Source organism: Falco naumanni, chromosome 1, assembly GCF_017639655.2.
Source record: "Falco naumanni isolate bFalNau1 chromosome 1, bFalNau1.pat, whole genome shotgun sequence".
NCBI lineage: Eukaryota > Metazoa > Chordata > Aves > Falconiformes > Falconidae > Falco > Falco naumanni.
The window spans coordinates 99,099,677-99,120,296 of record NC_054054.1 but is presented as its reverse complement, the minus strand read 5'-3'; the positions used below and the strand labels follow the sequence as shown (position 1 = coordinate 99,120,296).

Genomic DNA, 20,620 nt, shown 5'->3' with positions numbered 1-20,620 from the left:
AGAGCCCCAAAACTGCACATCGACATGTTATCAGTGACTAAATGGTGTGAACACACCATTAATATTTCTTCCTTTCAAGATGGCAAAAGCTGCCACAGCAAAGCAGATTTTCCAGGCCTTTTCTGGCTTTCTGAGGCGTGAGTCCGCGTGGCACAGGCTGAGAGCCCCCCGCTGCCCTGAGTGACGGCAGCAGCTACGCCAAGGGAAATACCCAGGAATTAAACCTGTTTCCTCCAGGCTGGAGCTTGTTTTCTTCCTGGGAGGGTTGCCCGTCTCCTCCCCAGGCCGTGGGTGCTCCCAGGCGCTGGCTGGCTGCGGATGCACCAAGCAGGGGCTGTGGCACCAAGAAGCTGGGTTTGGGGGCATATGCAAGTTATTATTATTATCACTTTTGTTGGTGCTTCTTTAATCAACCCACCCTCAGCGGGTGTTTTTGAAGTTCTTATTGTCTCTGCTGGCAGCCCACGCACATGGGAGTCTGGGTTGCCCATTTTGGGGTGAATCTGAGGGAGCTGAAGGGGAGCAGGGGTCGGAAGCACTGGGAGAGGATGCACGGCACAAGGGATACACGGTGCTGCAGCAGCTCTGGACAAACAAAGCATCCAGCCAGAAAGGTCCCCAGGGAGGAATCACCAAAAACTTTACTGCAGTGAGCAAACAGCCTCAGGGCAGTCCAGGGGTGGAGCACCCGAGACTTGGCTGCCTGGGATCCCTCCATCGCTGCAGCTGATGCGCATCTCCTGCAGCAGGACAGGGAGGGAGGTCACTGCCAGCCAGGCGGCTGTGGGATGGGCTGGGAGGCGCAGTGGGACCTGGCTCTGCCAGACATGTGTGCCCACCTGGGCACGGGCAGCAGCTGGGTCCTGCCTGCACCCTGGGATGCTGCCTTTGCACCTCTCGGCCTTGGCCATGACTTCTCAGGCATGTCCCCAAGAGCAGGATTAGCCTGTGAAGCACTGCAGTGACCTGAATTTCCTCCACCTCCACCCCCTATTAATGGAGCCTTCTGAAAACACTGTTTTAAAAAATGTGAGCCAGGCCCCAGATTCCAAATCTAATTGCATGAAACGAGAGGCTTTCAGCACTTCTCATCCTACACAAATAGTTTCCATTTTGATTCCCAATCTACTTGACAAAGTATTTGAAAGTTGTTGTTTTTACTGCAATATGAGTATAAAAAAAATAGCTCCACTCAGTGAACTTGGAAATCATGGAATAATAATCCAACAACACAAGCCTTCTTGGAAAACTCTTCTGAGAATAACAGTGCCCTTGGGCATGTCTAGAGCCTTGTTTATTAAAACAATATAGTTTAAGAATTAATGCATTTATTAAGTAGGACTTATTACATAAGAATATTGTGCTTCTTTCATCATTACAAAGGATCTAGTTACTAAATTAATGTAACCCATTTTAAAGGTTTTTATCTTAATCTTATTTGGTTTTAGGTAGCTGTTTTTGAGAAAAAAATGGAAGAGGGGATAAAAGGAAGGAAACCTTTCCACAAATACTCATGTTAGCCAAACTCTTCACGGGTTCTGCTTCTTAAACTGAAGAATGCAAGAAGAGATCAAAATTAGAGGAAATAAAACACAATTCCAGAAAAATCAGTATTTGTGTTGGAACAGAGAATGTCTGACGGAGCAGGGAGATACTGGGGGACTAGGCAAGTTGGGAAGAATTAAAAGCAAATTAAGGTTCCAATTCTGCAAACAATTATGCACATGGCTAATTGATGTGTCTGAGCCAGGCTGTCTGTTCCATTGCCCGCTGACGCCAAAAGCTGGGCACACACATGCCTGTGGGACCGAGCGCTCCAGTGATGCCGGCCGGGTGATCCCGGTGCGCTGGCCCCCCTGCAGCTGGGTCTGGGCAGGGGGGTGGGGGCTGCTTCCTCCGCCCCACTCCCAGCCAGCGGGCACAGCAGGGTTGCAGCGGGCAGCAGGTGGGTGCAATGCCACCTGCTCTATTGCTGCCAGCTCCGCCAGCTCCAGGCTTAGCTGCTGGCAGGGTGGATGGAGCAACAGGAATGGAACGTGCAGCTCAGGAGCCAAGGTTCAGTGAAATCCTGCATCAGGAACTGATGCCGGCCTGACCCCAGCACTGGCCAGGGGTGGAGGTGGGCAAACGGCATTTTTGCAGAACCACTTTTCTGGTCTCGTTTGCCCTTCAAGCCTGTGGGTAACCAAGGAACAACAGCAAAAACAAAAATAACCTTTTGAGTCAAGCGGAGCTGCAGGAGCGGTGCTGAGTGAGAGCCCTGAGCTCTGCTGCAGCTCTGGCCCTTGCTGGAAGCCCAGGGAGAAAGGAGCCCCCCAGCTCTCTGCAGGAAGGGATGGCCACAGCCAGGACCCCCCCTCATGCCTCTGCCAGCTCCCAAGCTGCAGAGGGTCCAGGGAGGAGCAGCAACCCCCTGCCACCCTGTCTGCTGTGGGGCAAAGGCTCATCCTGCTGCTCTGTGCCAACCCTGCACTGCGCTGGCTCATTCCCTCCTTCCCAAAGGGCTCCAGGGATTGCTGTGCTGCTCAGGGCTGGGCTGGCTGTCCTCCTTTTCTTCCAGGAACTTGGTGTGATAAATCAAGGGAGAAGAGCCCTGCTGCTGACAGCACCTGTAATGAGCCAGTCGAGCTGACGACAGGCTCTTGTTTATAGGTGTCTCCTTGCTCTCAGGGGGGTCAGGCACAGAGGAGGGGTGGGATGAGGTGGGATGGGATGGGGTGGGGTGGGGTGGGTTGGGATGGGATGGCTGCTCCCTCTGGCAGCCAAAACAACTTCCTGGCCCACATCACACTGCTCCACCAAGGGCAGGTGCCCTTTGCTATCCGCCATCCTTACACACTGGAGGCTCTGGGAAGCCAGGAAGAGGGGCTTATTTTAAAGTCCCTTTTGGCTGGGAAAAGTCTGGATTTCATAAGCCCTTTTCAGTGTGAATTTTTTGCAGTTTTTCACAGTGATATCACATTAAGGTTTTCCATAGCCTCAGAATTTCTTCCAATTAATGGAAAAAACATTAATGTCCATTTAGGAAAATAACTTTTCCATTGCTGAAGAATCTCTTTGCTTATGCCTCATGCAGCAGAAGCCTCTGGATGAGCAGGTTCTGGCGAGCCCCAGACCCACAGCCTGGAGGACCTGGGATCTGCCAGCAAGGTCATCCTGGCTCTGCGGCCAGGGTGGGAGCAGGGACACACAAATGCTTTCCAGACCCTTCCAACAGAACAAAATGACCCACCTTTCCCTGCTCCAGCTCTGACCCCAGTCCCTGGGAAGAGACAGCCATCCTGTGCAGGCAGAGCGTTTGCCATTTGTTTGAAGCCTGGGCTGGCTACACCTCTCTGTGTGCATTTGGGGGCCTGACCATGCCTGCATGGGGGTACAACAGAGCCAGCCGAGGGGCTGAGACAGCCCTGCCAAGCCCTGAGCCATGCCCCAGCCCTGAGCCATGCCCCAGCCCTGTGCCAGCCCAGCCATGCTCCCTGTCACCTCCTGCCCCACACGCAGGGGGCTGTGGCAGGCTGGCAGAACAACCAGCATGTTGTGGGTTTCTGCACACAAACCATGCTTGCCCATTGCAAATGCAGGCACTAGTCCACCAACAAATGTCACAGACACAGCATATGGATAATAAAGTCTGCAGTTAGTGTCCCTTTTCTTGCCTGAGGAGTGTTGCTGGATTCTGCATCACATTAACTACTTTGGGTCTGGAAACCCAATCCTGGCTCCTGGAAGGTGTGCCAGGTGTTATCACCCCTCACCGTGCTCTGGTTTTACCACTGAGGCTGGCAGAACACCCTGCCCATCACAGCTGGGTTATCCACGGGCACCACGTTAAAGGTCTGGGCCAGCGATGGACCAGGCTGGCTCCACTCCCAGCCCCAGCCTCTGCGCGGTGCTGGGGCTCTCACACAGCCCTGCTGGAGCATGCACAACCAGCAAGTTAGAAGTAAATACCCAGCCTTCTTATTTACATTAATCTTACTTTAAATAGCCCTGTTTCTCAAGCAAGAAACTACAGGAAGAATTTACTTCAGAAATGCCGAAGTTAAAATAAAACTAAATACCTAAAAATCTCTGAGTTGACCTTGGTACTAGATAGGAAAACACAGCCCCTATAGTTGCATGGGCAAGTTTCCAAATATTAGGGAAAAGCCACGTCCTATTATTTCTGGAAGTTAAACCAGGATCCATATCTAACAACACTAACATCAACGATGCAGAGAAGCCTGCACAGCAGCACTGCTTGGTGAGGAGCAGGTTGGGCTTCTCAAAAGAGGGAAACGACCTTTGTCTGGGCTGGCCACAGCTGGCGGGGGGGGCCCTGTAAAACGCTGCTCACGCCTGTGCTGCAGCCACATGTGTGCTGCTGCCTGGCCATTCCCATCCCTAATGCTGGGTGATGCTCGGTCATGGCCCAGGACGGGGCAGAGCCACCAGAGTATCACACTGCTGATACATCTCTCAATTGTAGAAATGCTTGCTCTCCGGTGTGTTTGTAAATAATGAATGGAAGGAGTCCAATCTTTATTGTTTTATTTCCACATAATCCACCCCTATCTGGTAAGGGCTACCAGCATGTTCGGGGATGTTATCTGCAAAAGATAAATATCCTATCTCATATGTGAATTATTACTTTTATAAGAAACATAATCATATAAAAGCTACTTGAAGAACTTGCACTTGCTGGAGAGACTGAAGCAGGCAGCAGACATACAGCTCTTGGAAATTTGAGACTGCTCCTCCCCATTCTTCTGAATAAAAGATATTATGGTTTTTTTTTTTAATCTCTGATAGCTTCAGTCAGTCTCTGGGACAGTTAGCAGACATTGTAAACAGAATATGCTTTAACAGGGCTGTAAGTAACACTTATGACTGCTGTAACTTACAGCATTGAGACCATGGGATTCTTTTAAAAACACAGGTGCCTTTTTCTTCTTTAGAGATTTCACCGTTTGGGAACATTTGATCCCCTCTCAGTTTTTGGATACTGAAATTTCTATTTTCAATATTGGAAAGCTGAAGAGCATTCTGGTGATCTGCACCTGCTTTGCTTTCCCATGCTGTGTGCCATTGTTTTCTGCATCCTCAGTTCCAAAATACATCCTTTCTCTGAGGACAGAGTTTAAGTCCGTAGTTAATTTTCAGCGTGTGTGTTGTGCAGGACCAGGCTTTGACATCCCAGGGGAAATATTCCCAAGTTAGGGTTCTACCTAGAAATAAATTCACTTTCTCCACTCACTTGTGTGTTGGCACACAGTTTGGTGCACAACCACAATCATCCTTTAATGCAACAGGACAAAGCACCTGGGTGAAAACGTGAAGGGGAAAAAAAAGAGGAAAGAAAAGGAGAATGACAACACACAACCACACAACACATCACTGAAAGGGTTTCCCTTATTCCCCTTTCCTGGGGAATCTCCAGCTGTTCCTCTCCAGCCCGTGCTGGGGCAGAGCTGCAGGAGAGCAAGCGGTGGCCAGCTCTACCACCCACCCTGGGCTCGGGGCTCCAGCCCCTCCAGCCACATCCAGCCCCAGGCTGTCCAGCCCGGCTGAGATACTGGAAATTTTACTCCTTCCAGCTTTGGTTTTTCAGTTGAAACTCTTGGCAAGGTTTCTGTTTTGCTTAAGATCAAGTTCCACCTTCTCTCTGTGGTGCAAGGGCTTGGCCCAGGTCTAAGAGGACTTCGGCATTGGCAGCAGCCTCCAGAGCAAGTGGAAACTCTCAGAGTGACACAAGAAACTGTACGGTCCTGTCAGCATGTCAGCTGTGTCGGGGGGCTCGGGCAGCCACCCCCTTGCAGCACATGCCGTGCTCGGACTGGAGGCACTGGGCTCCAAGGGCAGAGCAAACCCCTCTCTCAAACAGTGAAGCTGAGCAAAAAGATTTCCCGTTACTATCACTTAGCAGGCAGTGAGGATTCCTGGGGAAAAAAGAAAAGCACAACAGAGGTGACCCAGGAGGTGAGCTGCTGAGGTAGCCTCGCTCTGCAAAGCGGGGTGCTGGGGCGGTGCTGCCTGGCAAGGTGATGGGGTGATGCCCCCCGGGGAGGGGAACCCGCAGCACATTTTATTCTGATAGCGAGGAGGGGAGTGTCCTCTCATACCTGAGAGATGATGTGCATTAAATTCAGAGACAGCGCAGAGAGGGATTTTCCCTCAATAAAGACTTAAAAGGTTTTAAAGACTTAGCAAAAACAGCTTTGAACTGTGTCTGAAACAGTATAGCTCTGGGGTTCCAGGCTTGGAGTAGCATTAGTAGGAAATTTTCTGATGGAGCTTTTCCATTGGAAACTGCAGTTTCAGTGGCATGAGAACATTTCACAGGAATACATTGATTTTCAAGTACATTTTTACATGGATTTCGTTTTGCTACTGCTGATACTTTTCATTTGGGCTTTATCTTTGTGTTTATCAAATATTTAACTAGTAACAAGTAATATTTGCTAAGAAGATCATATCTCAGAAAACTTTAAAGCATGACTTTCTCAGTTCAAAATATCATTTTAAAAATAATTTTCTGCATAAGATACATCCTGCTTTCCAACTGGTTTTAATTTCAAAGTGAAAAGCTTTACTGTTACAATTATATTGAATTACAGTGACTCATGATGATGACAGCAATGGCAATGACACCATTCCTGCTGTTTTGCAATGGGACGCTCTCGCCCTCGGTCCATCGACACACACACATGGCGACGTGGTCATGTAAATGAAGCCAACAGAAGGAGGACGCACTGGTACCACATTTATGGCCATTCACTATTATTTTTCAGGCGATCATCATGCACGGTAAGTCCAATGAGCAGCAGGAGAAGCTAAGGGGAAGCACAACTGCCAGAAGCCCATGTGACACCCGCGAGGCTGTGGCTGTGAGGGTCCCCATCCCCTTAGCAACAGGCTGTGAGGGTCCCCGTCCCCTCAGCGACAGGCTGCACACAGCCCGGGGGCTGCTGAGGTGCTGACAGCATGGCAGGAGGGCCAGCAGTCTGGGACAGGAGAGCCCTTCCCTGTGGATTTATTTTTGGGATTGCTCCCTTGCCAGTGGCTGATGAGCCAGGAGCTTAGCTGGTGAATACAGGAAATATGACTGAAGTAGTCAGGGAGAGGGAGAAGTTAGTTAATTACACACTTTTTGCAGGCAATAAGAGGAGGGCGGACCGTTTAAGAAAATTCTGTTCAAGGAGCAATCCCCTCTGGTCCGGGCACTCATTCTGTGCTTGGCTGTCGGGCCAAGGCACCCACAGCACCTGGGCTGCCTGGAGGGGCAGACCTGGGGCGAAGACCTCAGGTGCGGAGGAAAACTTCTGCAGACACACACCACCACGTTGTTAAACTCCTCCACGGATTTGTAAGCAGGCGTGATAAGGCAGCGATAGCGCGCAGCCATCAGAGCTGATGGATATCTGGCGCTGAGGCTGAATAGGGCCCCGAGCTCCAAGAAGCTCTGAGCTTTCTTTCGGAGCCTGGAGGAAATAAAGCCCTTGGTAAAATAAGCGGATCAGATAAGCCAGGAGAAAAATGGAATTGCATAAAGTAAAAATAACTAATCTCTCTGTATTTCACCACATACAAAAAGCAAAAGCTGATCCTGAAAGATACCTGATGGATGCGTGCTCTCTCGTTCAGAGGCAAGGGTTCTTCCTTACTTTTAAGAAAAACAGGGAGATCTGTAGCTGGGGCCAGTGAGTCACACTGCGCAGTCCTTTCAACCAGCGTTCAAAGGCCGTCAGGCTTGAAAGTATTTAAACCCAGGAAATGCTAATACTATATTTTATTACATTTTAAAGAGACAAAAATCCTTTGGCCCAAATCTGCTGTGCAAAATAAACAATATTTTAGTTCTAAGCTATGCACATCAGGTCTGTAACGCTCGCTCGGCTGCACAGATAGGCGGCTGTAACATAATGCTTTGCTAAGGGCTCCCAAGCTCTGGCGGGGCCCCTGCCTGACTCAGGGAAGGAATTGGGTTCACATAACCCTCACTTAAAAAATAGACTGGCACATTTTTGCTTTATCAAACTCTATTTGCAAAAGACTAGGGCTAAATGATCTGAAAAGGTTATTTTGAAACAGGGTCACCCTTGCTGCCACAGGTCTAATAAAACAAAACTATAGCCAAATTAGAAACATATTTCATCTAATAGGGGAAAATATAATTGGTGAATCTGTCTGGTGTTTGACCTACAGTATTTATGCTAAATGAAAGTTTAAATATATCACAATGCAGCATGAACAAGAAAAGCTGCATTCACTATATATTCTGTGGTTTGATCCCTTCCCCTTAACCCTTAGCTTTGCACGAAAGCCAACATCAGCATTAGCTTTGGCCGCATTGCACAGATGCTATGAAATAAAAGTGATGGCCAAGGTTTGCAGAAGTGATGAGTGATTCTGGGTAAATACCCAGGAAACCAAAAGAGGGTTCAGAAAACGCTGAGTGCTGTCCCTCTAAAAATTAGGTCTCTTAGGGAGGGAAGTTTGACATCCAAGTTCTGGTGTTCTCAAAGTGTCAAGTCAGATTTGAAGCCAGTACTTGAGAGATGCTCAGCAGAAGGAGGATGGGTGTCTGCTGTGCTGGGGGTCCTGGCATTTTTGTCCTCATGGGCACACAGAATAATGTGGGCATGGAGCAGGTACAATGAAAATACGGATTCTGTATCACCAGAGCTAAAATATCATGCCCTGGTCATAAACACGGAGAGCAGGGCTAAGCTTCCAGGGCTTCTGAAGACAGAGGAACCCCTCACACAGACCCCAGCCCAGCTGCCCTTCAATCTGCATGTGGAAATCCGAACTTCTGCAAAGCTGCTCCACACACCAGATGCAGCTGCACGCAACAGCCACGCCACGGGCAGATTCTGGGGCTGATGGATGGTACCAGCCCTGCAGTGTCCTGACCAGCTCTCCTGAAAGTCCTGAGGCTTCCCTCACCGTGCAGCCCCCAGCCCCGGCGCGGGTGCTCACAGAGGGCAGTCACTGCTCTCACGTGTGTTCACTGACAATGCAGGAGGTGTAATTTGTGGTCAACCAGCTGTTTATAATTCCCAGTGCCTATAGAGCCCCTCCCCCCGCCCCCAATAATTTATGTTCTGCATAAAGGCGAGAGGATCCTTGAGCAGCAGTGATGGATGAAGGAGATTATTAACAAGGATATCATTTTAAGAGAGTCTGTCTTTTGGTTCCTCGCAGTTACATAACATTTCATAAATTTCATAACAAATTGGTTCCCAACTCATTAGCTTGCCAGCAGGCCCCTCAGCCAGCCCAGCCGGCGGATCAGAGGGTGCCCATGCCCCGAACCCTGGGCTGGGCAGAGCTCCTGCGCTCCATCCCTACATGTCTGCTCCGCACGGACCACACAGATCCTGCCCTGGGTGGTCCTGGGCCTGACTCAGCACCTGAAGATAACTGGCAATAACCACAAGTGTAGTGTTCTCGTCAGCTCTCGCCGATGCAGAGAGGAAGGATTTTCAGGTGAGGTTTCTGGCAAAACCAGTTGAAACAAGCACGGTTTATCCAGGTCCAGACACCAGCTGCAACCCCCAATTTCAGTGTCAGTGCTGCAGAGGCCCATCTAGCATCTTTCCCCAGGACGAGAAGCCAGCCCACCCCCCAGCTGTCCTGCCCACCCCGTGCACCAGGGAAATGCCCCCTCTCCAGCTCCCCCAGAAGCTTCCACAGCAGCCCAGCACAAGGGGACGGTTTGACAAGTGGCAGCACGGACCGCCTGCAGCCCCTCTCTCCACAGCTCTCTGCCCTCCCTCTGCCCGCAGCCCCCACCCCAGCAGCCTTGGAAGAGACCGTTTGCCCTTTGCATGGCGGAAGAGCGGGATGGCCGAGGCTGCCAGTCCAGGGAAGCCTCTACGCAGGGATATACGGTATTCGTTAGGAGCACTCTTCTGACGAGGGACATGTGCCAGTCCCTGTGTTCCCTAGCATTCATGTGTTTCAGCAAAACCCGTTGTATGCTCAGCCAAACTTCTGTAGCTATGATTCATCTCTCACAGGAGTTCAAACTAAAAACAAAAATCCCAACCAAACAATCCTTTAAACTCCAAGTCCCAGTAAAATCGACTCCTCCAGCAGGAGGAGGGATGCATGGCTCTTCCCCTGAAGTGCTTGGGGAGAGCGTGGTGCACAGGCAGGACCAGGTTTGCTCCCCTGGGCTTGGCTTTCTGAGCTGGAGCTACACTAAAATCCTGAATAGGGCAGCAAGACTACAACAGTGAGCTGAGAAGATAGGCTTGGAAGACAGGGAGCTTTTCTTCTTTTCCTTTTCTCCACTCTTTTTTTCTTAAAAAGCTTCATGTGGAAGAGAAAGAGGCTAATTAAATTCTTTTGCTGAACATATTTAGTGAGTCTTTCAGAGAAGTGATTGCGTTTGGCCGCTGTCCAACAGCGAGGAGATAGGATTGTGTTCAGGAAAAAGCGAGAGCAGAGCACTGATTTAGGAGGATCCAGGCAGATGACCAGCTGACAGGGTCTGGCCTGTCTCAGACACTGAGGGAGGAAGGATAAGGGTGGCCAAGGTGGCTTTCTCAAATTCCTAGCTTGTGAGGTTAACGCAGATCTCGTCTCCACGACATCCGCTAGTGCTTAATTTACAGCATGCTTTGAGCGTGTGCTTGCAGCCTATGCACCACGCTGCCTCCACTGATACAGGCATTATTATTTATTCAGTACCAAGCATCCCATGCATCCAAAAATAAATAAAACTGTTGCATCGGCAGCCCCGAGGCCCTACTGAGCACTGCACTGATGCTAACATGTACTACAATTTCCAGCCTCGCTCATGTTCAACAAGCATCGAATACGCCTCTGAATGTAGGTGCTCCTCTGAGCTGAAATTCCAGGCTCCCTCGCTGGGCTCCGGTTGTCCTGGCACACAGTTGGGACCCTCCATATGGGACTGTGGAAGGACGTGTGCTTGCCCGCTGCAAGTGTTTTTGTCTGGGAGCACAACACCGTGCACCCCTCCAGAGTCTCGAGGCCATGCCACAAGCACTGCTGTGCTCAGGGCCTCAGGGTTGCAGCACCAGTGTGGGTGCGTGGGGTGCCCAGCCACTCCACGAGTGAGGACAGGCTGGAGGCAGCCCAGCCCCCAAATCCCCGTGCACCCTCGTGGCAGGTGGTTCCCCCGCAGTTACCCCCATCCCAGGCACTGCAGGGTACCTGCCCCAAAGCTGCACCAGCTGCCCAGCGGGCCACCAGCTCCTGCAAGGTGGCACATTTACATCTCTTCAGCACATTTACATCTCTTCACCTATTTCCGGGGCAAATTGCTGGGGTTTATGACGCCTGACCAGCTCCCTCGGGGATATCATTAGACGGGCAGTTAGTGAACCACGACATGAGGTTTTGCTTTTCCCACAAGGTTCCTGTGAGAAAGCCCTCCCTCCCTTCCCCCCACATTCATCTTATCTCCAAGGGCGGCTGAGCTCAGTGCCCCAGCCCCTGCAAGCTGGGGAGCCCCCGGAGCTCCGCAGCACCCACCAGTGCCACCCTCATCCTCGGCAGCTGCACCCCCGTGCTCGGCTGCTCTCCCAAGCAGTTTCTCCCTCGGATTTCAGCTCTTTAGTATGAGCAGCCTCTGTGCAGGAGAAGCCTGGGAATGGCTTTAAAGCCTAAGACACCCCAGAAACAATTTCTGCTTTAGCATCCCAGGGCTCTAAGCACCGCCAGCCACACAGACACCCATGCTCTGCCAACGCTTGGGTCCAGCAGCTGACACCGCACCGTTCCCAGGAGCGCTGCGCACAAGGAAGGAGCTGTGGGACTCCCAGCCCAGCCCTGCGCTGATCAGGCTTTGCACTAGAGCAGCAGCTGTGGTATCTGTACCACCCAGCAGCATTCCTGGAAGCACTGGAGATCCCACGGAGGTCAGAGCCCAGCACAGCCGGTCAGATGTGCTCAGCAGTGGCCGAAGCCCTGGACTGCCAGCCTCCCGCATGCATTCCTCGGCACTGGGGCTCCCACACCGCCTCGCTCATGCAAGACGCTTTGCTAGGAAAGTCTTAACAGAGAGACAGTTTCATCCCAAGCAGATGTTTCAAATTTGTTGTTAACCCATATTTATTTAGACTGATAATAACAGGCAGCCCTCCAATTGCGCCGGGAGTTTTTACAATAAACTCAGGCTCGCACTATCAAAAGCAAATCAATTAACAGCACTATCAGGCCCCACCCATCCATGAGATTCCCACCAGGAAGCACCAGCTCGGCTGGGTCCTTCCCGAGACGGGAGCTCCCTGCAGCACTCATCCGAACCCGACCAACCTTTTCAGAGTCCCCGCAGTGCATCACGCTCCCTCATCCCCTTCCCCATCTAAAGCTCCTTTTTAATTGACTTCAGAGAGAGGAACAGTGATGCTTTCTAAGGGGAAGTTTGATTTTGGCATGCAGTTTTCTCCACAGACTTGGCAAATGGATGTAACAAGGTCACAGAGAAAAACAGTTTTATTCTCTGGTTACTGTAACATGATATGAGCTTGGAATTGCATCCACTTTGCCTATTTATTTAGGCATTGCTTGTCTGGTCCCTGAAGAAAACCCTCCAGCCCCGGAACCACATGTGGGCAGGGCCAGAATTGCTCCCCTGTGCTCCCCAAACATCTGCAAGCACAACTCCTGGGTGCTGCAACAGAGCTGCCACAGCTCCCAGCACCAGCTGAGCTCAGCACAGTGCAAGTCCTAACCATTAAAAAAAAAAGGGTGCATTTTCACTAGATGGTCTCTGGATGAAGAACATCTTTGTGCATCCTTTTTTATTAGTCCAATATGGCCTATTTAGAAAGCGCAGCAGGGACAGCATACAGCACATCATCTCTTCTTGATCAAGCTAAATCCATGCAGAAAAATGAATACAGCAGTTGTACGTACCTCACTTTGCGAAAGTACTCATCCAGAGTAAAATATTACAAATATTCAGTGAATTGTCAAAATAATGGGAATATAACAAGGTCGAAATACTAAGTCATCTGATCATAATCAGCCCTAATTCCAGCAAAGCCACGTTTAAAGGAGATTGTTTTGTCAAAGGTTTTTCATGGCCCAATGGCTTTGTAGCACAAGGTTGTTTGGATCAAGTCATTTCTGATGAACATTTATTATGGTGAGGAAATGTCACATTCATTTTATGCTGTGAAAGTTCATAAACTTTCTTAGATAATTTAAGGACTTCTCAGCCTGTAACCTGTTGCCCTAGGAATGATTTAAATCAGAGGACAGGCAGAGCATGAGGCTTGGACACCAGTTGTGGCACCCGCCGAGGAGTGCCAGGACTGGAGGACAGGGATGCCCACCTGACACAGCTGGCACAGCCCAGCACTTGGTAAGGAAAAACAGCCACTGGTTTCGTCAGTGTGGACAGCACGGCCTGGGGGTGGTCCTGGAGTGGGGAGGTGTCCCACCAGTGCCTGGGGTGCCGGCAAAGGAGGGTGGGTGCTGGAAGCTGCTGGGGGAGCAGTGCCTTGAGGCAAGGGACAAGCCAGAATCCCTCAGGGGAGGAACCAGAACCCCACAACCTTCCTTGCTGCAAGGGTTAATGCTCCTGCGCTGGAGTGGTGGGGGTTTTGCTGACTTTCTGCTCTTACATCATGGCTGTGCTATGAGGCCTGGCAGGGGTCCCTGTTTGAGCTCTACAGCTCCTGGCTCTGAGCTCTGTGTAATTTTTGGCACAGCGGAAGGGAGCCTTGTCCGTGGCAGCGTGGATGGGGCACACCACCAAGTGAACCCATCCCCTCACCGGGGCTGGCAGGGGTTCACCCAGAGACCCCCCTTTGGCTAGTAGTCTCCCTTGGGGGAAGGAAGGTGCCAAAAATGCTTGTGCAGCTCCCAGTTGTTAACTGGGCTGAGGGGCTGGGAAGAGTTGCTCTGTGCAGCACAGCTCTGCATGGCAGTGTGGCACAGCATGGCACAGCATGGCACAGCATGGTAAGGCACAACATGGCAAGGCACAGCATGGCAAGGCACAGCATGGCGCAGCACGGAGCGCTCCTTGGGATGCCCTTGGCCCATCAGAGCATTTCCATGGGACCAAGCAAAGCCAGAGCTACCCCAGCCTGGCTGGAGGTGCCCAGCTCCAGTCCCGTGCTGACAGTGAGACACCAGCCTCCCGGGTCCAGGCTGCAGGAATGAACTTACAGAGCAAAACCAGGCAGTCTGAGTCAACTACTCCCTAAAATCATCAATTACTCTGTGACAGCCCAGAAGGAGAGGAGGGGAAGTCAGGGACATGCTGTGTAGGGGAGTGTGAAGCCAGAAGGAGAGAGCAGTAGTTAAAAAACACGGCTGTGAATCGGGAGGCAGCAATGTTATTTCCAGATGCATGAAGGCTTGAGTGGGTGTGTGAGGGCTCCAGAGCTGCCCTGCAGCACCAGTCCCACTCACCTGCAGGGCCGCTGGGTGTTTCGGGAGCCGGAGCTAGTCAGGATGCTCCTTCCATCCTACTCTGGCTCCATGGGAGCCAAAATGGAGCAGCAGGACAAGTGTCATGGGGGGCATGGGAGGAGTGCAGCACCAGCAGGCACTAGGACTAGCGTTGCTTGTGAGCACCATCAACACTCTGAAAAAGAGCATAAACACACTATCAATAAAGTTTACAGATGAGACTCAGCCAGGATAAATTGCAAATACCACCAACAGCAGAGGACACGGGACTTGGAAGAATTAGGAAAGTGCAGAATGCAACCAAGGGAAACACGGCTGGGACAAAGTGCAGCCAGAACGGCCAAGACACGAGGGAGTGAGAGGGAGGAAACAGGAAAATCTGTATGCTGCTCTGATGGGAGAGGCAAAGAAAAGATTCCAGACAGAAAATTTAGGATGAGTCTGCAATGACAGATGAAAGAAAAGATCATTTCCAACCCTGCTATCTTTTCAGTCTGTGGAAACATGCTGGTTTCTATCAGTGACTGGAGCAAAGCTGGGTGCTGCGCATCACTGGGACTCCTTTGTGGCAGTAAAGGGCTCTCAGAGGAAAGCAAGAGCCACCAGACACGGAACAACCACCAGGCTTGGTGCTGTCTTCCACCTCCTCTGAGCAAGGACAGGAGGAGGGGAATGGTGGTGTGCAGGCTGCCTCCCTGCCAGTGTTCAATGGGAGGTATAAAGAATTGGACTCAAGCACAGATTTAGTATTCCAGATTTTCTCTTTTCCTGGCAGAAAGATGTACAAGACACCCAAGGGAAGCTGCAGAAACTTTCATTTTGCGTGCTGAAACCAAAACAAAAACACAAATAAGAAGATGGGCTAAGTATTGGGAAATACATCCTGGAGTGCAAACTCATCAGGTGACCTTCGGCATCTCTGGGTCTAGAAAACAGTGAGGCCAGTTGTGAATTTACCTATTATTCAGCATGACAAAGTTAATTGGAACATGGGAAAATCATCATCAGCAATTTCCTTTCAAAACTTATTTGTAGTAAAAATAGTCCACAGGAAAATAAAACACAAGTATGCATAGGACTAATATTAAATTACCTCGGGTTTATCATATCTGAACCGAGAGGGGAAAACAATGACATCTGGACAAACCATTAATGGTAAGAGGCTTAGCATGACTGAGGGTCACTGCAGTCCTTCCTTCCAGCGTGGCAACAAGAACGACTCATGCTGGTCCAGGCTGGAGCACCGGGATCGTGTTTCCCACGCTGGGGGTTCTGATCGCTGCAGGAGGAAGGGCTGGTTTCAGCAGAGAGCACCGCACTGGGGAAAGGAGAAACAGGCCACCAAACTGGAAATAATTCCTAACTGGTTTCTTCTTCTCAAAAAGTAGGTTACTCCCCCATGGCTAACATCACTGTCACCTTTTATGTGCCTTAGAAATCCACAGACAATCATAGATTCATAGAATTTCAGTTGGAAAAAACCTTTAAGATCTTGACGGATGGAGAGCAATACTGAAATGAAATGCTGGGAAATAACGGCCTTGTGCACTTCTCCCTTTTTCCCCATACCTGAGCTGGGGCCTTTGTAAGGTTTGCAAACCCAGGAGCCCCCTGCCCTGCCTGCAGAGCCACCTTGGGGACACCACAGCCCACTGATGCCAGGGCAGGGAGCTGCTGCGCCCAGCCCTCCAAGCACTGGCCAGGGGACCGTGTCCTGGCAGCTGGTAGATGGTTTTGTTTTAGAAAAAAGGAAAGAAAAATCAGAAAAAAAGGAAAAGAAGATCAAGCATGTTGCATACTGATGAAAAGAAACCCTTTCCAGCTGCGTAAGAAGAGGAAACCCTCTTCCCATTCTCTGCACAGGAGCCAGATGTCCCCGTGCCCAGGAGGATGGAGGGCTCCGGGGGGACCCACACGAGTCCATCCCTCCCTACCAAGGCACGGGGAGATGGCACCATCCCAGGGCCAATTCCTTACAACCAGAGCAGCACAAGATGCCGCCAGCAATACGACTCCATCACACTCAGCAGCAGCAGCTCCAACTCCCCATTTGATGCCGTGACTCCTGCAGAGTTTGCCCATACTCTGTCTTGTCCCAGTGCTCTGCCACAAGTGACTCGGGGAGACCCAAAGCAGGTCCGTGCAGGGGCCACTGCCCTGGCACATCCACTGCAGCCGGGGCAGCCCGGCAGCTCCCCACCTGCCAGCCTTCTGCTCCGGGCCAGGGCTCAGCACCCCCAGCCCCCACTGACACGGGGTGGGATGCTCATGTGGGAGGTGAAGCTGGACAAGATCATCAGGTTGCAGAGAAAGGCAAAGGAAACATTTAATGAGCCTGGCGCAAGCTTTAAGCAGCATGCTGAGGTGTAGGGGGATGTATGTCCAGGCACTCTGCTCTAGACTCCTGCATCTAATAAAAACAAATGCGTGCAGCACTAGTGACCTAGTGCATAATTATAGCAAACAGCAGCTCACGGTGGCTGGCATCGGGATGGGGACAAGGAGCAGGAGCATCGCCAGCACCGTGCCAGCAGAGACAGTCCCGCAGCACACCGACCAGCGCTGCTGGCACAGGATTCATCCAGCGGCGCCCGATCCACCAAGGCCACTTTGCTTGCAGCTGTGTGAAGCTATATGATCATCTTTTTACTTAAAACACAAAAATATCTGAAAAGATCCTGCAAGCGTGTTTGCTGAATTTAACATCTGGAACATAAATAAAAGATGGCCGGAGAATGGGATTTCTTTGGAGAGTAGGAAACAAAGTACCTTGCCACTAACTTGTTTTAGCCGTTCTCTGTAATATAATTTCCAGTTCATTTGGTTATCAGGAACACTGATTATTTTCACGCTGAAGAGGCGATTTCAATGCCCAGTGCAGTACGTCCCATGTTTGGGATTCTGTGTTAGTTTTTTGATATCCACTAATTTCTCCATGCTGAGGCAAATTTGTCACACGCATGGGTCTGTTTGATTTCATTAAACAGAATATTTAAGCATAAAAATTGTTTAATCGCCTTGTGTCATTATGAGATGAATTTCATTTTGCATACATTTGCATATTTCATCAAAATTAAGGGTGCTAATATGCAAATGAGAGACAGGTTGCGGCTGAGGTGTTTATTGTAATAGCTGCAGGCTGTTCCACTTGAAAAGCTTCTGGGCGGTGCGGTGGAAGGGGGTGCACAGACCCCTCCAAATGCCTTTTAAAATCAATTTGCTGTATTTTTCACACTAAGGTCCCCTGCCAAACTGCTCCGGCTTTGCGCTGGGTCTCACCCCCAGCGCCTCATTCGTCAGAGCTGGGAAGTCACTGTCTTATCCCTCCACCACAGCAAGAATCATTGAAATAAAAATAATGTCCAGCCGGCGGTGGAGAGCAGAGCCACAGGGGTTTGAATGGCCCCTGGGAAAGCTCCTGGAGCTGGGACAAGCCCCAGAAATGGGGATATTCCCTCAGAGCCCGGGGAGCCAGGCAGCTCCCCCCTCTCATTGAACGTGGTGAAGGTCAAGCACCAAGTTCCTCCAGACCCGTTTGAGAGGCCCAGACAGACAAATCATGAAAATCAATACACAGTGGCTGATTAATGCAGGCTTCATTAGCACGCAGCAGCTGAACAATCTGCATCCAGCGGTTATTGTGTTTTGCAGTAGGCCAAATAAAGCGGGACGAATCCAGCTATCCCAGCCCAGCACCCAGCGCTGCTGAACTTTTATTTTGCGATCGATGCAAAGGCCTCCCCTGCCTTGTCACAGTCAGCACTTTTACTACCCAGAGTGTGAAGCTCCAGAAATTTTATATGATATGGCATCAGTTCCTCACATTTTATTTTCAAAATATATTCTTTGTTTGTTATTTATGGAGAAAGGTATTTCATGCTTTTAACCCCTTCTAGAACCCAGGGTTTTTTTTAAAAAAAAGCCATCCTGTGCATTAGCCAGTTGTATTTTAGAAGCTGGAGTAACGATGTCTAAAATGTAAAGCCTATGATGAGCGATTAGCTACTTCGACTTGCGTATAGTAATTAAACCAAAATTAACTGGTGAACAGTCGCAGCCATCCATCCTGAGCAGGAGCCCGTTCTGCTGACTCTGCACAGAGCTCACAATGCAGAGGCACAATGTGAACTCTTGCTAGGGGCTATGGACAATGGCTGAGCAGCACAAAGAAAAGAGCTTATGGCAATTTTTAAAAGCTTTTGGAATTAACATTTAAAGCACAATGGGCTTTTTCAGCACATATTAGTCAAACCAAAAATTATATCATCACTTCTCCAAAGAAAACTCTGGTGGTGTCTTTGCTTTAGTGCTCAGAGGTAAGTCCTGCCTGTATATTAGAACGTGAGTATTCCTATAGTTTTAGATTTTTATTTTTTTGGTAAATGTTAGCTCTGAATGGCCACTCTGCAGTGACTAATAGGGGAAGGTAACCCAGCACTCCCGCAGCACAATTGCAAAGGAATGCAAATCCCAGTGCTATTCTGAGTATCTCTCCTCACAGAGGAAGGAGAATGGGACCACCTTAAGTCCTTCTGAAAGGCTGAGGCTCAAAGGTATGTATTTGTTTAAAAAAAAAAAAAAAAAGTGTAGTGATTGCAGAGAAAAGAGAAACCTGAGAGCTTATTCTTGAACAGTCAGACAGGGTCACCAAAACCAGACTAAATAGTCTGACTGCAGGGCAAAGCACTGGGGCTGTCTGAAAAATGATCCTCTGGATGGAGGGAATAGCAAGAAAAACCAGGGAAGGAGGGCTGGGTGGGAACAGGGGAGTTGCTAGAGTCTGGGCCACGGGAACCACAGGGTGCCACCGAGCCCAGGGCATGGCAGAGCCCACCAAACCCCCTGCAAGAGAAGGTCCTCCCTGGGGCTTCATTGGACATCCAGCCACACGTTTCGTCTTTCTGAGGCTGCTCTTTTAACAGTTAAAATATTAGAGTAGAATATAATGAATGGATGTTCTCCTCGTATCACCCAGTTCTCACACCACCTGGCAGGAACCAACTGACTGCAGCAGAAACGTGCTCAGCTTTACACCACCTCCTTCCACATCCTTCTGGTCAAGTCACCACCTCCTTCCACATCCTTCTGGCCAAGTACCCTGATGCAGATCTTGACCCTGGCAAGGGCGAGCTCTAAAACCCTCCAGTGCCTGAGGGACAGAACCAACTCAGAGAGCACAACTCACCCATATTTCAGAGAGATTAAGCTTAATCTAGGAACCACTTGAAAGCTCAGTGTATTAGGACTAGATAGAAGTCTGTGTTCTCCTTACTGCTCTCATCTCACCAGTACAACACTATTAATTCACATGTTTACCCCCCCCAAAAGGGTTACCTTACTCTCAGTCTAGAAGGACCTTTCCAAAACCATCTCACAGAACAGCTGCAGGGAAGGAGCTCCTAAAGCAATAAGCAGAAACTTTACTCTGTTGGTAAAGCTGTGTGCCATCCCCTACTGAAAGAATCACCCACCAGCATCTCACAGAGCACAAGAATATTTTTTTTTGTTTGTTTCAGAAAAAGCCCAAAACTAAAACCACACACTTGCTTTTTACCTTACAAGGCCAACCCCCACAGAACTTACCCAAACCTATTTTCTTACCAGGCTGATGCCCTTACCTGTATACATGCTTCACCTGCCCTAGGTTCCCACCTGTGAGGAGCAGGGTTGCAGGAACAACCGCCCACACACATACACCCTTGAAAAGCCAGCTGGAAGCACTGCAGTGAGGTGGTGGTGTGAGGTTTGGTTATAGTGCTCCTCTTGGGGTGGGGGTTCCTGCTGTCTCCTGGACTATGGCAAGCTGTGTCAGCACCATCCTGTTCCTGAGGGTGCTTGTCCTTGGTGTCTTTGTAGCTTGCTGCCCTTCAGTTCTGTTTTTGTTTGCTTGCTTTTGGGATATATTTTTTTTGGCAATCTTTTTTTTTTTTTTTTTGCTTTTCTGGACTTTGGTAACCTTTTCTTACTCTTCAGCTTGATTATTTCCTCCTACAGCATGGAAGCTTCCTTTCTAATTTTTCTCTTTAGTTCCTAGTATCAACAACTGATTCTCACCTCTCTCCTGCTGTACCCTGCTCAGCTGCCCCTTTCCTAGCAGCCCATGCCAAATTCTTAGTCTTTCTGTTAGCTTTTGTTTTCATGTAGAAGTTTGTATTTATTTGTTTTTCAGATTTGAGCCTGTTTATTGCGGTGTTAGCTTGGGAAAGCCAGCTGTGCTTGGGAACACCCAATTGCA

At 49.8% G+C, this 20,620-nt stretch overlaps 1 long non-coding RNA gene across 8 annotated transcripts; it reads right to left on the bottom strand.

The window, feature by feature from the left end:
• Window positions 1-6,531: 6,531 nt before the first annotated feature.
• LOC121096097 lies at window positions 6,532-20,129 on the bottom strand. 8 transcript variants are annotated; one of them, XR_005830348.1, is made up of 4 exons: window positions 20,004-20,129; window positions 15,479-15,703; window positions 14,386-14,560; window positions 6,532-9,530 (listed from the first exon to the last, which is right to left on the bottom strand). It is a non-coding gene; the product is annotated as an uncharacterized LOC121096097 (long non-coding RNA). The 8 variants fall into 8 exon arrangements; XR_005830350.1 differs by having other exon boundaries at window positions 6,532-9,480; XR_005830345.1 differs by lacking the exon at window positions 6,532-9,530 and having other exon boundaries at window positions 13,974-14,560.
• Between the last annotated feature and the right edge of the window lie 491 nt (window positions 20,130-20,620).